This window comes from Nothoprocta perdicaria, unplaced genomic scaffold (assembly GCF_003342845.1).
Source record: "Nothoprocta perdicaria isolate Ctin4 unplaced genomic scaffold, notPer1 scaffold_87, whole genome shotgun sequence".
In the NCBI taxonomy this organism is placed as follows: Eukaryota; Metazoa; Chordata; class Aves; order Tinamiformes; family Tinamidae; genus Nothoprocta; species Nothoprocta perdicaria.
This window is the reverse complement of record NW_020456165.1, coordinates 2,318,904-2,333,895: the sequence shown is the minus strand read 5'-3', so window position 1 is coordinate 2,333,895 and position 14,992 is coordinate 2,318,904.

Genomic DNA, 14,992 nt, shown 5'->3' with positions numbered 1-14,992 from the left:
TTTCCCCAGCATCTTAAAGTCACATTTTTGAAAATCTTGACAATTTTTTTAAGAATTCCATCCCTTCATTTTTTATTATTTCCATAATCACTATAGACTGCTAGAGAGGTTAATTTAGATTTTCTACTTTAACATATAATATCTATTCCATGGGAGCTTGGGAGTGCAAAAGCGATTAGTGTAAAATCACTGATTCTAATCCAATGCTGAAGATGGATCCGTATGATGATCAACCTATAAGCTGTTTGTGGTGTAGCAGAGAGAACATTGCAAGTCCTTCTTCAACCTCCTGTGAGTCACTGATCACTGTGATGAACGCATACGTAATTTATACATGATCACACTGTTGTATCTGACGGGGGAGCGATGGTAGATGAATGAATGGAAACATGGACTGACTCATTAAGAACTGCGTAGCTCAAATGACTTTTGGTTTTGGTTTAGGAAGTAGTGTGACTGCGAGTAAGGAGTTCACTCGGTCAACATCTGTGTCCTGTGGGCCCATATGCATCACAAGATGGATAAAGTAATCAGCAGTTTCCATCACTCATTCATTTAAATATAATTTAAATATACCCTCTGCTAACTGCAGCTAACACAAAACATCCAACCAAGACATCATCAGTTCAATTTCCAAAGAACTAGCACTCACGCCACAACAGAGGAGCATTAAAAGTAGGCAATGAAGGAACAGCTCCTACCTTGGGAGCAGCAAGGTTGCACCTTCTGATGACCAGGCACAGGTCAAAAATAATGACCCTGCCCAGGTAAAGCTTAGTGAGAGCGAGATTTATATATATCACGATGGAGATAAGAAAATGAAGAATGAGACACTCAATAGCTTGAAGCCATTTATAACTCTATAAATAGCAGCCAAATAACAATATTCTAACATCCATTTAGGAATCAAAAAAAATCATCCGAGGAAGATTATGGAGTAAAGTCTGAACACGTTTGCAGGATAACAAGCAGTTTAAAAAATGTTCACCATACTATAGCCCCAATTTACCTATAGCCTAATGTTAGTCTGGCAAACAGACTAGCTTTTCGTACTATGTTGAAATGAAAGAGTAAGTCATTTCTGTGGAGAATGCATTTTCAGCTGGGCCAAAATTTTGGCTGAAAGATGTCCATTTTCTGCAAGTACCGACGTCATCACAATCAGCTGTTAAATCCTGGACCTTTTTCTATGCTTTCTAAATTTTCGAGAAATATTTTTTAACTTAAACATTATATTTGGAAAAAGTCATTTCTGCAACATAAGATGCTTAAAAAAACAGCAGATGCTCTACTGTCATCAGAACAGTTATTTCTTGACAGGGAATGATTCCTGAAAATGAGTTTGCCTTTCAATGGCCCAAACCCCCTTCTTTCTAATTGAGTATAAGCATTTTTAGTGATGAAATTTAATTCAGAGACATATAAGGCAAATACACATAATACAAATCTTAAAAGTAGCTAATTATGGCCACAGGAATGGCTATACTTCAATTCGTTCATCATCAGATCTATATCTTACCATTCGCAACTCAAAATCCTACTAAGCCTTTCAGATATGTTGGCTCTTTAATAATCAGCTATTATAAAAAATACACGTGGCTTAGGTACATTTAGATCAGACAGATATATTAAAAACATGGTGTTTTTAGCATCAGTGTAATTCTTTCACCTTGGGAGAACTAACACCACAGCAGTTGGTCTTCTGTCTGCTTGTTTTGTTGTGCTGTTCTGTTGACTTCCCAAGCCAAGAATCAAATGGGGACCGGACCATTAACAATTCTTTTACCCTCCCAGACAAGCGATCACAGTGACAGGCAAAACTCCTGGGGTAAGTTACCTTTAGGGCAAGATTTACCACTCATTTCATATGAATGGTAGTGAATCCTCTTCCTGGAGACAGCCACCCAGTGTTTGCCTGCAGGAAGAGCTAACATCCTTCATGGATATGATACACACACACTCTGCAGGCACTTCACTCCTGTGGACTCACAGCAGCTCATAACTGACATTTGAAGACCTCTGACCTCCCTGCTAAAATCATCTCATCTATTTATGTATTTCTAGTTAATTCTCAGTAAAATTTTCAGCTGAGATGATACTCCTTTGAAAAATGCAGATGTAGTTCAAACAAATCATTTTTCAAAATCATGCTCAAAATGTCAGATCAATTTAGGTGAAAAAAATCTTTTGCGCTATTTTTTCACACTGAAGCATTGAAAAATAAACTTCTTTGGGTTGAACTAAAAAAAAAAGTTCACAGATTTTAAATTGAAATGAAATGCATAGTTTGGAGAAAAAAGAGAAACCTGAAAGAATCACTGTGTATTGTCCCCAAACAACATATTTTCTGATTTCTTGTCTCAGTCATACAGTTAAAAAATCATTTACTCACACACCCGGCACTTAGCAGCGGGTATCCATATCTTCAGCAAGTCAAAAGAGAGCAGTTATGCCTTTAATATGCATGACATAATTGTCAGAACAAAGCTTTCAACGGAGTTAGCTATAATACCTCATTGCCATGTATATTAGGCTTTGTATGACACAAGTTTCAGCAAGACATGGGGTAAGAGGTATGGTAGATTTATATCAGAAAAAAAAGCTCTACTTTTTAATGAAGAATTAGTCTGATAAAAAAACTTATATAGGACCTAGTGCTGTGTTTCTTTTGCAAATGTAACTTGCATGGCCACAAAAGAAGTTAGCATACTCATAAATAAACATTGCTTCGTTCAAGAGAGATTTTCTGCATTTTCTTTACAGCCTCAGGGGGACTGGCATGGAAGAGCCCTTGGCCTATCAAAACCAGCAAGACGCAACAAAACAGAAGAAATTCCAAAAGGAAAGTATACAGGACTGAGTGATTTGGTGGAAAACACAAAAGGAAGGGAGAAAGAAAAATAAAACATCTAAAGGCAAACAACATTAGGAATTGTTTAGTGCAATGAAGAGATATAAAAGAGGATTAAGAAGAAGAATTCAAGGAGAGGAATATTAAAGCTATTTTAATGACGTGTATTCTCCCAAGAGAAGTTGTGGAGGCCACATGGTTTATGACATTTGCAAATTAAAGCAAGTACCACAATGAAGACAACAATCTGGCTGTGTTAGGGAGATGGTCAAGCTGATATAACAGGAGTTTTCCATTTCTAACTCCTACTATCATATAACAGATCTGAGGTGCTACAAATTCCTAAGTGTTTTGTAATATTCACAGAAATATCAGCTTTTGCTTACCATCAAGCATTCAGCAACTGAATACTCTTCAATATGTTGTTCCTTTCAACAATGGAACATTATAGTGCAAATGATAAAATCATATTCAAGATTTCCATGGATTCCTCTGGAAATAACATACAACAGGGTTTTACCATTTGATGTCATTTTTCCTCTGGAGTCTTGTGGGGAAAAGGGCTGGGTAGGGAGGCAGGTTTAAGGAAAAATGTGTTTTTTTTTTTTTTTTTTTTAAAAAAAAAAAAAGGAAAAAGAATACTTTGGTGCAATAGTTTCCGATCTTGAATTTCACACATTCCTTTTCAGCTACACTATAAGAGAAAAATGCTTGAAGAGTTTTTTCCACATGCAATCTTTTGATAAGTCTCTGTGTTGGCTTAAAAGCAAGAGAACAAAAAAAAGGAGCATATATTAAAGTAAAAACTAAATAATGGCCTAAAGTCTTCTATATGCACACTTTAAAATGCCTCTTTCTGTTATTCTACAAAAATCTGCTATATCTTTGCTTTTTACAAACATCTTCAATAAATCCTTCGTTTGCAATTGCAAAGAATACTTTGGAAGGGGGAGGACAGGGAATGCAGCAACACTTCATATTTTTTGACTCATGTCTACTTAACTGTCTTAACATCACACTGTATGAGAGACCTGTAACAAAATTCTCCTTATTTCCATTACTCTTCCATTGATATCAGTCCTTACTCACAGAGAGGGAAACTGAGAATCATTCCCTGCTCTAATTTCTGGGTGTATATTTGCCATAGTAGTTATAATGGCAATCCATAGAAATGATGAAGATTTGGTAATCCCATTAAGGACTCGTTATGGCCCAGATGTGAACAACTGCTAAAAAGTTGTGGGCTCTCCAACTTTCCAAAATTAGCAGAAGCTGAGGGGGAGCAGCACTTTGCAGCACTGAACCCTTTAGCACTTCCAGAAACACTGGCAGAAATAAACATGCCTGCATGTAAGGCTTGGAATGATGAAAATAATGGTTTTAAATGTCAGATGGATTTTCTCATGGGCTCAGGAAGCAATAAAGACTAAGTATAGTCAGAATGCAGGAGAGCAATATAGCTTTCATCAGTTTCTGTGACTTTAGGGAAAACAAGCTCAACTTTTATAGACAAGCAATTCAGCATTACAGATGTAAAACAAAAATTCAACTGCTATAGGATTTCCCAGGTGGGCCTGTTTAGCCTGGAGAAGAGAAGGTTGAGAGGGGATCTGATTAATATGTATAAACACCTGAAGGGTGAATGTAGGGAGGAAGGGGCCAAACTCTTCTCAGTGGTGGCCAGCAATAGGACAAGGGGCAATGGGTTTAAGTTGAAACACAGGCAGTTCCATCTCCAGGTGAGGAGGAACTTCTTCCCTGTGAGGGTGACAGAGCCCTGGCTGTAGAGTCTCCTTCTCTGGAGGTCTTCCAAACCCACCTGGATGCCACCCTGTGCCTCGTGCTCTGGGTGTCCTTGCTGGAGCAGAGGGATTCGACTAGATGACCTCTAGAGGTCCCTTCCAACCTTCACCATTCTGTGATTCTGTGAAAATTACTAGCAGGCAAGAAATAGAAGTATTAAGGGGAGGGAAAGACTATTCTTAATGGAAGAGGAAGAGAATCATAGTGGGAAAAAAAGACCAGTATTAGCGAGAGAGGAAGTGAATTACTAAGGGAATGGGAAGAAAATGATCAAAGGAATAAGAAGAGAATTACTAGAGGGAGAGGAACAGAAAAATTAAGGGCATAGGAAGAGAATTATTAGGGGAATATGAATAGAAGTCTTAGCGGAGGAGGATTGTTAGGGAAATAAGAAGGGAACTATGGGGCCAGATGGAGCCTCAAGCCACTTTCCTTCATCTGTTTGTGGTCCTGGTGACCAAGGGAAGTCCCAGATGACAAGAGACTGGCAGATCATCCTGAAGGTGATCACACAGTGGGAATATGCCTGAGAGTAAGCAGCAGGAGTACCACTGCAGGTAAAAAGGGTGGGGAGGCCTGAAGGTAAACAGCAGGAGTACCACTGAGAGTAAAGCGTGAGAGTAAGACTGAGAGCAAGCAGGGAGAATACCACTGAGGAGCAACATCAAGAGCAGAAATTGGAATAGGAAGTAGCATTATCAGAATCTCATAGATTATTGAGTGATTTAGAGATTACAGAGAAATTGCCTTAATTTTCTTTACATTTTTCAAAAACTTTTTCAAGATTTTTGTGAAATAATATTGAAAAAAGGTTGAATTATTTTGAGTTATATAATCGGTAGGAAATCATGGTCCTTTCTTTAGGACAACTCCTGCAGTTTTTTGAGAGCCATTGCTGTTCCTACTTTGTTAGCAAAGTCATTTCTGTCATTGCCATTCAGATGTCTGTTCTCAGGGTCTACATAAGCATGTTTTTTCCTGATAACAGGACCCCACACTGGTGCCTTCAGCTCCCTGTTTATTCCCTCTTGTTCTCCTCCTACTGCTTTTCAGCCTTTTTTTTTTTTCCTCTTGATTCCACTCTCTCATTCTGTCAGTCTATGGAATTTCATCAGTTTATCTCATCAGTTTAGAAAGTAAACAAAGCATGTAGGCCCACTCCAAAGTACTGCTGTTTCATTTTTCCTGTTTCAGTTCTGTTTGAATTGTTCCATGTATTCAGAACGTTTGTCTTAAGTGCTATTTTGGTATGTAGAAGGCACACAAAGCCATATTGTAAGTGACCTTGCCATGTATTCCCCTGAATATGTACTGAACAGGAGTAGGGTGAGGGTAAAGCATGATTTGGAGATCTTCAAGACCTTCCTGGATGCCACCCTGTGCCACGTGCTCCAAGCGTCCCTGCTTGAGCAGGGGGGTTGCACTAGATGATCTCTACAGGTCCTTTCCAACCTCAGCCTATATTCAAATTTTTGTTTTCTGCAATGACACTGATCAAAATAATCAATAAATCTGCTGTCCTGAGAATAAATTGGTTTAATTCCACTGCAACACAACTGTCCTAGATCATAAATTTGTTATTAAACTAGACAAGTGTGATGTTAGAAAGAGCAAATCATTTCATTATTTCCTCACTGACTAGTAACATTAAATAAGTGACTGCAGAAAGTCAAGAAAGCAAAGCAGTAGAGACGTCTATGAAGAAAAAAAAAAAAGGAAAGATGAATGAATTTGCTAAACAAATTCTAGAAAATACACTGAAATAGAGTGCAAAGAGAGCCTTTGTTGTGCAGTGCTTCAATTTATAAATCACACTGCATTTCTTTACAACTTTGGGAGGAGTTTTAATGACATCAGCTGCTTGGAACATCTACAAATAATATGTTAAATCACAATATGGCTAAAGTGCTATGCCACAGAGTCACATTAAAAAATACAAGGCTTAATTTAATGTCGTGCAAACTCACACGTAGTTTACTCATAAGTGTTGATTATGATTATATGTTGATTATAATTCATCTGAAGTTAAGGAGTCCAACAGGAAATCTTAAGCATGTGAAGTGAGCCATATGTGTACAAGCTTGGAGAATTAGAGCCTAATTTTCATACTGCATGAGTTTTAAAGCTGTTATCCAATTTTCTCTTTTTTCCCCTTATATTATTATTAGAATATTGCCAATTAAATATTATCAGTTGACAGCAAGCATCAGTATGTATAAATATTAGTATAAATTATCAGTAAACATTTAGGCTTACACAAGCTGTTCTGAAGTTAGTGAAAGTCTTTCTCAATAGCATAAATCTCTTCCTACTTAACATCTCATAGGACAGAGCTTCAAGGCTCAGGTTTACTAGTTAGGAGAACAGTGAACTATACATTATACTTAATAATTATAATTTCAGTCCAGGAAACTGTCTCCAACTATTTAAGCATACAATCAGTTGAGCTCAGTGAAGCTGAGCATATCAGGTACATGTTCAAGTTACTGACATGAGTTGGGTGCATTCTTAAGTACTGTCCTAACAAAGGTTCTGGGTACAGAATTATATGCCTTCCTAAGGACTGATGATGTAAATGGATTCAATCCAATATCATTTCAATTTTAAACTTGCTAGAATATGGATTTTGGAAAATCTTTGTAACATGTTTTTTGTGTATTTTTCCTTCCTTTCTCCCCTGCTCCTAGATTTTCCTGATCATCTCTGAAATTCTGGCAAGAAAGAACTATAGAGACACAGACAGAAGACAGAAATTAATATTTAAAAGAAAAATCTACATTTATGTTCTGAATTAAATATAAAATGTCCAATGTACATTCAGAAACAAAATGGAAATAAGGGTTTTTAAGACTTTTACATTTTACTATACATGTGACTTGCCAGTAATGGGTAATGTTGGTACAGATTCTTACTCAAGAAGAACCTGGTGACACCTAAATCCTACATACCTAAATCCTAATACTTAATACCTAAATCATTTGTTACATTAAACTCTATACAATTTTGTCTAAAACTTAATCTTAAGCAGTGTGTTTATGTTTCCAAATGTGATTACGCCTCCAAAGTGTTGTCAAAAGAATCTCAGCTTCTACATAGAGGATTTCTGATCTCTCACTACAGGCAAGTTTACATCAAAGTCCACACAGTGCTCCAAAAGCTCCACTGGAGCATCTCTAGGTAATAGTTTTCACAAAAATGTAAATAGGGATATGTTATGAAGACAGATTTGGTTAAAGCAAAAGTGAGATCTAAACACCAAAATGTAGACAGGGTAGTTTCACAGCGCTTGTCCATTATCTGCCTCTACCAGGATCTTGCCACATGCTGGATGCTATTGCTTCTCTCCCAATATATTTACTATTTAGACATCTTGTTGCTTACTCAAAGATTTTTTGGAAGAAGGACAGAATACAAGACATGTAAGGAGTTTTGAGAGGAACTGTGAGTTAAGATACAGAACCTTTTTGCCTGTTAACCCTTACTGGGAACGGTATCTGCCAGGGTCTTCCAAACCGCCATCCAAGAGGTCATGCTCTGCAGTCCATGAAACCATACTATACACGAAGAGGACATTATCCTTACACTACTTTCAGCTTAAATGGTAAAGATATGATGATCTGTGAGAAATGGGCAGATAGAAATTCATGATTGTGAACGTCTGGAAAACAGTGGCTCAGTGGTGCATGAAGTTTAAAAGCAGAGGATCAAATTAGGATCTTGGCAGTATTCATTAAAGTACAGATAACAAACAATAAAACTTGTGAACAATAAAAAATAACATGTAACGAATAGTTACACTGTTTAATGTAACACCTATCTTTCCTCATACTTTTTGCAAGGCAGTAAGACAGATTCTTTTGAAACAGATGCAGACATTAGCACCTCATTTAATGTGTTGCTGTAGGGCTAGAAAGAAGCTCAAGAAAGACAGATCCCTTCAGCATGATCAGAGAGCATGCTGTCTCCCAGAAAATTTGGCCATTATCTTCTTCATTCAACAAGCCAAGAAGAATTCATATTCCTCTATCAAAAATACTGTTTGCCTGAAATACTACATATGCATTACTACACTGAGTACCTATACATTACTACACTGAGCGTGAACTACAGGTGTTCAGTGGCCTGGAAAAGGATGGGTACTCATTTTAACAAATTAAATAAGATTCTCAGATCTACCATGCATGGGATAACAAAATAAGATACTGAATGCTTGTAAAATTAATCTGGATCATACTGAGCTAATAATCTTCAGAGATGCTGCAATACCGTTTCCAAATCCTGCCAAGATCATTTTGACTGACTTCCTAGAAATGTTTCTAACACTTCTTCACCTTCCAAATTCTAAGATATTCTCTCTTTTTATTCTTTATCTTCAATCTAATCTAGAAAGCTCTTCGTATAGCACACATCAACACCAGATTTGGCACATCTCAAGACCAATTCAAGTTCTTCCAAGACAGGTAGCAAAGGAACAAGCAGAAGGAGGGTAAAATTTGAAAGAAAACACTTATCTTTGGTGAAATCTTTTTGTTTCATTTTGATATACTGAGTTTAGGATAAGTGCAATCTCTGTAAAACTTTGAGTAGAGTTTTATACATGTGAATAAATAATTTTATTTATTTAATTAGCTAATTGAAATATTTAGAGGTTCTGTCTTATCTGCCTGTTCTGAGGCATGTTCTTATATGCTCACAAAACACCTTTTCAACCTTGTTAATCAATGAGCAACCAGATCCTGACGAGGACTGGCATTGGCTTTAGGGTGGGAGCACAAAGTGACCTGCAAAGCTCAATGGAATATGAGTCAACTGAAGTCATGAGTCAACAGCAGCCCACAGGTGACTGACTCTGCCTCACCAGTAGGTGTTACTTCAGCCATTAATGCAGATTGCTGTATGGCTGCAGGGATATGCCTGCCTGCCAAGGTACATAAAAAAATATCCAAACCAAACTAAAATCTGCCAGATACTGAGAATATCATATAACACCCTGCTCTGTATCTGCAACAGCATCCAAAGTAATGTTTGGGAGAGCTGACCACAACCACACCCCTCTCTATGTCTGCTATCAAGCCTGAAGATTTTTCATTGACGGCCATTCCACTTAATCATTCAAGGCGATGCTTGGCTATTTGATTGCTATGATTTAACACAGCAATAACAATAATCCAGACTATGGCTTAAAACACTCACAGTATTTCCAAAACTGTTTATTAGCATTGGCTTCTGGTTTACTAGCTATTTTCAACACCCTTAATACTGAAGTTCCTCCTCTGGCAGGTCTGAGAAGCCCAAGATCATGTGAAAAAAGCAGCTTTCTTTTCTGTTTGACTGAGTATTTGATAACTGCTCTTAACTTTTACCATTTATTTACTTAACCTCAGCTCAGGCTGAAGCCATCTGAGATGCCTAGTGCATTGTAACTTCAGGTCCAAGAAAGAACTGCCTACAGAATACGGTCTGTATGGGAGGAAATTCAATAACTCCTCTTCAAATTCTGAGACAATTGCAAGACCATGACTTAATAATCCCACCCTTTTATTGTAATCACAGTCTAAAAATCATATTCTAATGCTTAACATCTTTGAGCAGAGTATCACACACAAGGCTGAAGATTTCTGTCACACCTTCACTGAAACTTACCTTTGAGCAAGCACGTTATAACTGTTTTTCAAGCCTCTTTCTGGGTCTTCTCAGTACAGGGAAGTTCAAAGACAATAGTCTATTTCCTTTTACTCTTTCCACATAAAAGAATACTTGCTATGCTTTTTTCTTTCAATCTACAAACATCAGAGTTCATAGGAACAGAATCCGTAGCTTATTTAAGGTTGGTTATGCCCCAACATAAGTCAACATTCTACCATGCAGTTAAGATTAGACAAATTAAATGACATTTGCTCTAGACAACAGTTTTTGTTCAGTAGAAATGACGGTACAAGAGAAATACCCACCGCAACAAAATCATTTGTCTACTGAACATAAAATATCTCACCTTAGTTACTATCTCACCCTAGTTAGTCTCACCAAGTTTACCTGAACATTTCTGTAAAACTCACAAAACTTTTGTTTGTTTGTTTACATAGATACAGGAAGTGAAAGACAGTGATATTCAGCATTATTCATCTATACATAACATCAATAAAAGCATTTCTTTATGAGCCTATTTTCTGCTGTAAATCCAATGCTTATGAAACCAGCAGAATTGAAAGCAGGTGGGACACAGCACAAGGGTTTCTCATCATTCTAGGCCTACAGTTCAGCTCGCTCAAAAATAATAAAGCCTCTATGCTTATTCAGTCTTGTACTTCTCCTAAAGCTAGGCCACTCAATTGTGCCAAATAATGTGCTGTCCAACTTGGACGGAATTGAGAACACTAAGCTCATTTTCCTAGTGAACTGTGCTGTACTTGTATGATTTCTACATTACAAACAGACATTATCTGTAAAAGAAACAAACTTCTTGAAGTGGTGCTATTTCCAATATCTTATTTTATTCTTAGTGAAATCTTAAAAGATATTATGCTTGAGACTAAAACTTAATAATAACATATATATACACACACACACAGGTGCATAGTACTGTATAATTAAGTAATCGTGTATGCATATACATGCACCCTGCCAAATTCTGCACTGCCACTATAATTTATATTTCATCTGATAGCTGGAAGCCACTCCTTAGACCATTATCTTTCAAACTATAAATAACAGTATCAACTTTTATACTCATTAAAGATTAACAAGGAGGTAATGAAACTTTTACCACATTCACTTTTGCTAACAGCACAAAAAAAAAAAAAAAAAAAGCACAATTTGCATCTCATTATGTTGAATTGTGAAAGTGAGAAAAACAAAGACAAAGCTATTTTTTGCATGGTGAACAATGATAGCTGAACTAGTTCAGATAAACATTATAAATCAACTTGAAATACTTTGAAGTATTTAAAAATATATATTTTTAAAAAACTTTTTGGTGTCTGTTTTTCCTCTCCTCTTCTATCTTCATAATTATTTTTTAAAATTTGAGTCCTGGATAGTATCAAATACTAAAATAGGGACTGACATTAAGAACAACTTTTTCTTTGAAATCTACTTTGCCAAGGAATGGAACTGTCACTCAAGCTTTGAAAAGTAGTTCTTGGGAAATCTTTCTACAACTCTCAAGTGCCAAGGCTGCAAGAGGCTGCAATTACTAAATCAGATATTTTCTTTAAGAACTTTGATTTTCAGTACTCCACTACATACTGGAGATATATATATATACGTACTCTGAACCCTCCAGAAGCCTGTGGTTGCAACTGCAGTTCTGAAATAGGAATATTCCCTTTATAGAAATTGTTGGCATTTGTCATTGGGTTTTCATTCTGCACTATATGAAAATATAGAAATATAGCAAAATGAAACTTTTCATTAAGTTGCAGATTGAAAATGTTCACTAGTTGTGAACAACAGAAGTCATGAACAAAGGATTTTCCGACAGGGAATTTCATGCTCCGACTCCCATAGCTGCCCAGCTGAACCCCTCTTGTTCACCCCATAGTATCCTCAGCTCCCCTTCATGTTTTACTGATTTCCCCCTAAGCAAGAGCCACAAATCTGGCTGGTTTTTAAACACGGGTGTGTTTATTCAAGATCATGTCAAACAAAACAGATAGCTGTTGAATTCACCCTTAACCTTTTCCCCTAGTAATTCGAATCTTTCCTTTACACACCCACAATTTCTATGAAATTTGTATGAAATTATTCTTTTGGAGATATCTATCTCTGTTTTAAATGTATTAGAAATTGGCTATGTTCAACATAACCAACCTAATTGGTTCAACAAGGGTGAGGGGAAAAAAGAACAACAGGCAAACATGATTAAATGAGGTTTCAGAGCAAGGTTAAATATGACAGACATTTTTGTTAGTTATCAAATAACTGGACATTTGGAAATTATCATTTAGGAGGCTTCCAGATCAGCCATCAAAATGGGTTATTTCAATGTGTCTAAGTGTTTCATGTCAAACAAGAATATGTGCCTTTTCAACTCAGTTTCTAGCACTCCATCTGCTTCTTGAAAACTTTAACTGAAGTTGTACGAAAAACTTTACATAAACAATTTTGCCATTGGAAAAAAAAAAAGGTATCACTGATTTTCCTTGGATGAGAATAGCTTTAGCAGAGGATTTTTAGTGAAACAAAAAACCCTCAGAATCAGAGCCCACATCCTGACATTTAAATAGACACTCAAACTGGAAAACAGTCCATATGCAAGCACTTCTGAGTTTGCATTAAAATAAAGCTTATATTTAAAAAAAAAAATCCTATGGTCTGTGACACCAGCTAGTTTTATAAAATGTCATGGCCTTGAAGCAAATGTACTAAAAAGGAAGGAGTCAATAACATTCCCCCAAAAAAGCTAACATTCCGGTAAGAATATATTGAAAAACTGAATAACTTCAAGAGAAGATTTAAAAAACAAATTCTAACTAAAGGATTTAAGTGCACGCCAGGGCAAGGCAGGCAGTGCAGTGCAGCAGAAGGCTCATTCCGCAAAAGCTCCATCCTGCATTGATGGGATGGACGCAGCAGCAGGACCCAGGCCAGGATCTGTGCACACACACAAGCACCAGCGAGGTGGCAGCTCAGGGTCCTCACCACGCACCCTAAGTTCAGCCGTTTAGGCCCCCAAGTGTCTATCAAAGCTGTGACCCAGCTCACACCTTTCTGCTCCTGGGCCATTCGAAGGCCTATGGACTGTTTCTGTGAGGCTTGTTAAGACCAGTTTCTGGAGGCTGTTTAACAGCTGCAGCGCTGTCTTGCAGTCTGCAGCACTGTTACTTTGGGCTTGTACTCTCTCTCCCAAATACATTCAACCTTGAACCAAGGCTTGAGAGATTTTTCTACCACACCTGCACTTGAGGAAATCCTGCTCAGCTGCGACCCAGAGGTTTTCACTTCATCATGCTACTTCAAACCTCTAACATTCGAATGACAAGGATAATCCTGCACAGCAGAACCAACTTTCACTGGCAGCAAGAAACTAGCCAAGGGCCAACATTTTCCTGTAAGAAGCAGGGACTTAATAACAAGCAGCGCAGGAATCCATGCGGTCAACAATTCTCAGCAAGGGTGCACAAAAATAGGTGCCTCTTTTTCTAAAGGAAATGATAAGGTCATTTTTTTTTCTAACAGTTCTGCAGGAATCACTACATTCACCTCATGCTACCAAGCATAGCACACGGAAAAGCAGGATCTTTTTGGCTCTCACCACACAACCCTAAACTGCCCCACCAAAGTAAAGACTTTAGTGAATCAGAGGGGAAAGGAGGATGTGGTTCTGTGCCTGGCACACGTACACCAAAGAGAGTACCACTGTGCTGGGGACACTCTCTTTGGCATCCACAGCGTGCAGAAAACTAGTGCAGCTAAACTGAGTGGAGTCTTACTATTTTAAACGAACACTGGGTATCATTAAATAACCTTCAGAACGCTACTCCTTGCTGGGGTACACAAGCTAAGAAAATTCACCATGGTAACACAAAAACATATGACATTAATCTTGCACTGCTCACAGATTAAAAAAAAAAAAAAAAAGAAAAAAAAAGAAGAAGAAGAAGGGTTTGAACTATGATGATCTCAATGCAACCACCTAGTCATATTCCTGGAATAATACAGAATAAAAAATTTCACCCAATAATTTACTCCGCAAGCTCTTAACTTGAAGTAGAGCCTTTTGATGTAGAAACGGCAAATGAAGAAGAATGGATCGCATCTGTAAGAAACCTATTCCTCACTGCTTAGTATTTGTCCTTTATTTCTAGGTCCAGATTTCCCCTGCTTCTAGCCATGTACATGTGCAATCCAGTGGTTCTAAAATCATTATCCGTTTTTGTTCATCTCTACTTTACATCAAAGAAAACACAGGAGGAAGTAAGAAAAAGCTGTAATATACACACTACAGATCACTTAATCTCATGTCTAGTGCAACACAAAGTACAAGATAACAATCTCGAATCTAACACACATGGTCTGCTGCAACTGTCATTGCTTTGATAGTGAGTTCAGTTTGTCAATACTAGAAGGATTAAATCTAGATATAGCACCTATCTGAGCAAACTGTCCCACTGTGGATATGGTTTCCTCTTTTGTCAATGAGTGGTGATGAAACTAAGGAAGTAGAAATTACTAAGGAAGTTTTTTTTCTATAGAATAGGTAACAGTCTCTTGGAGTCTTTTTTAAGGACATTTGAAAGCCATATGACTTTATTTATGCAGAAGTTTCCCTTTAATAAGTCATTCTACTGCCAGATAATTTCCCTCATAAAACACCTGTTCACTTCTTGAACCAAATTT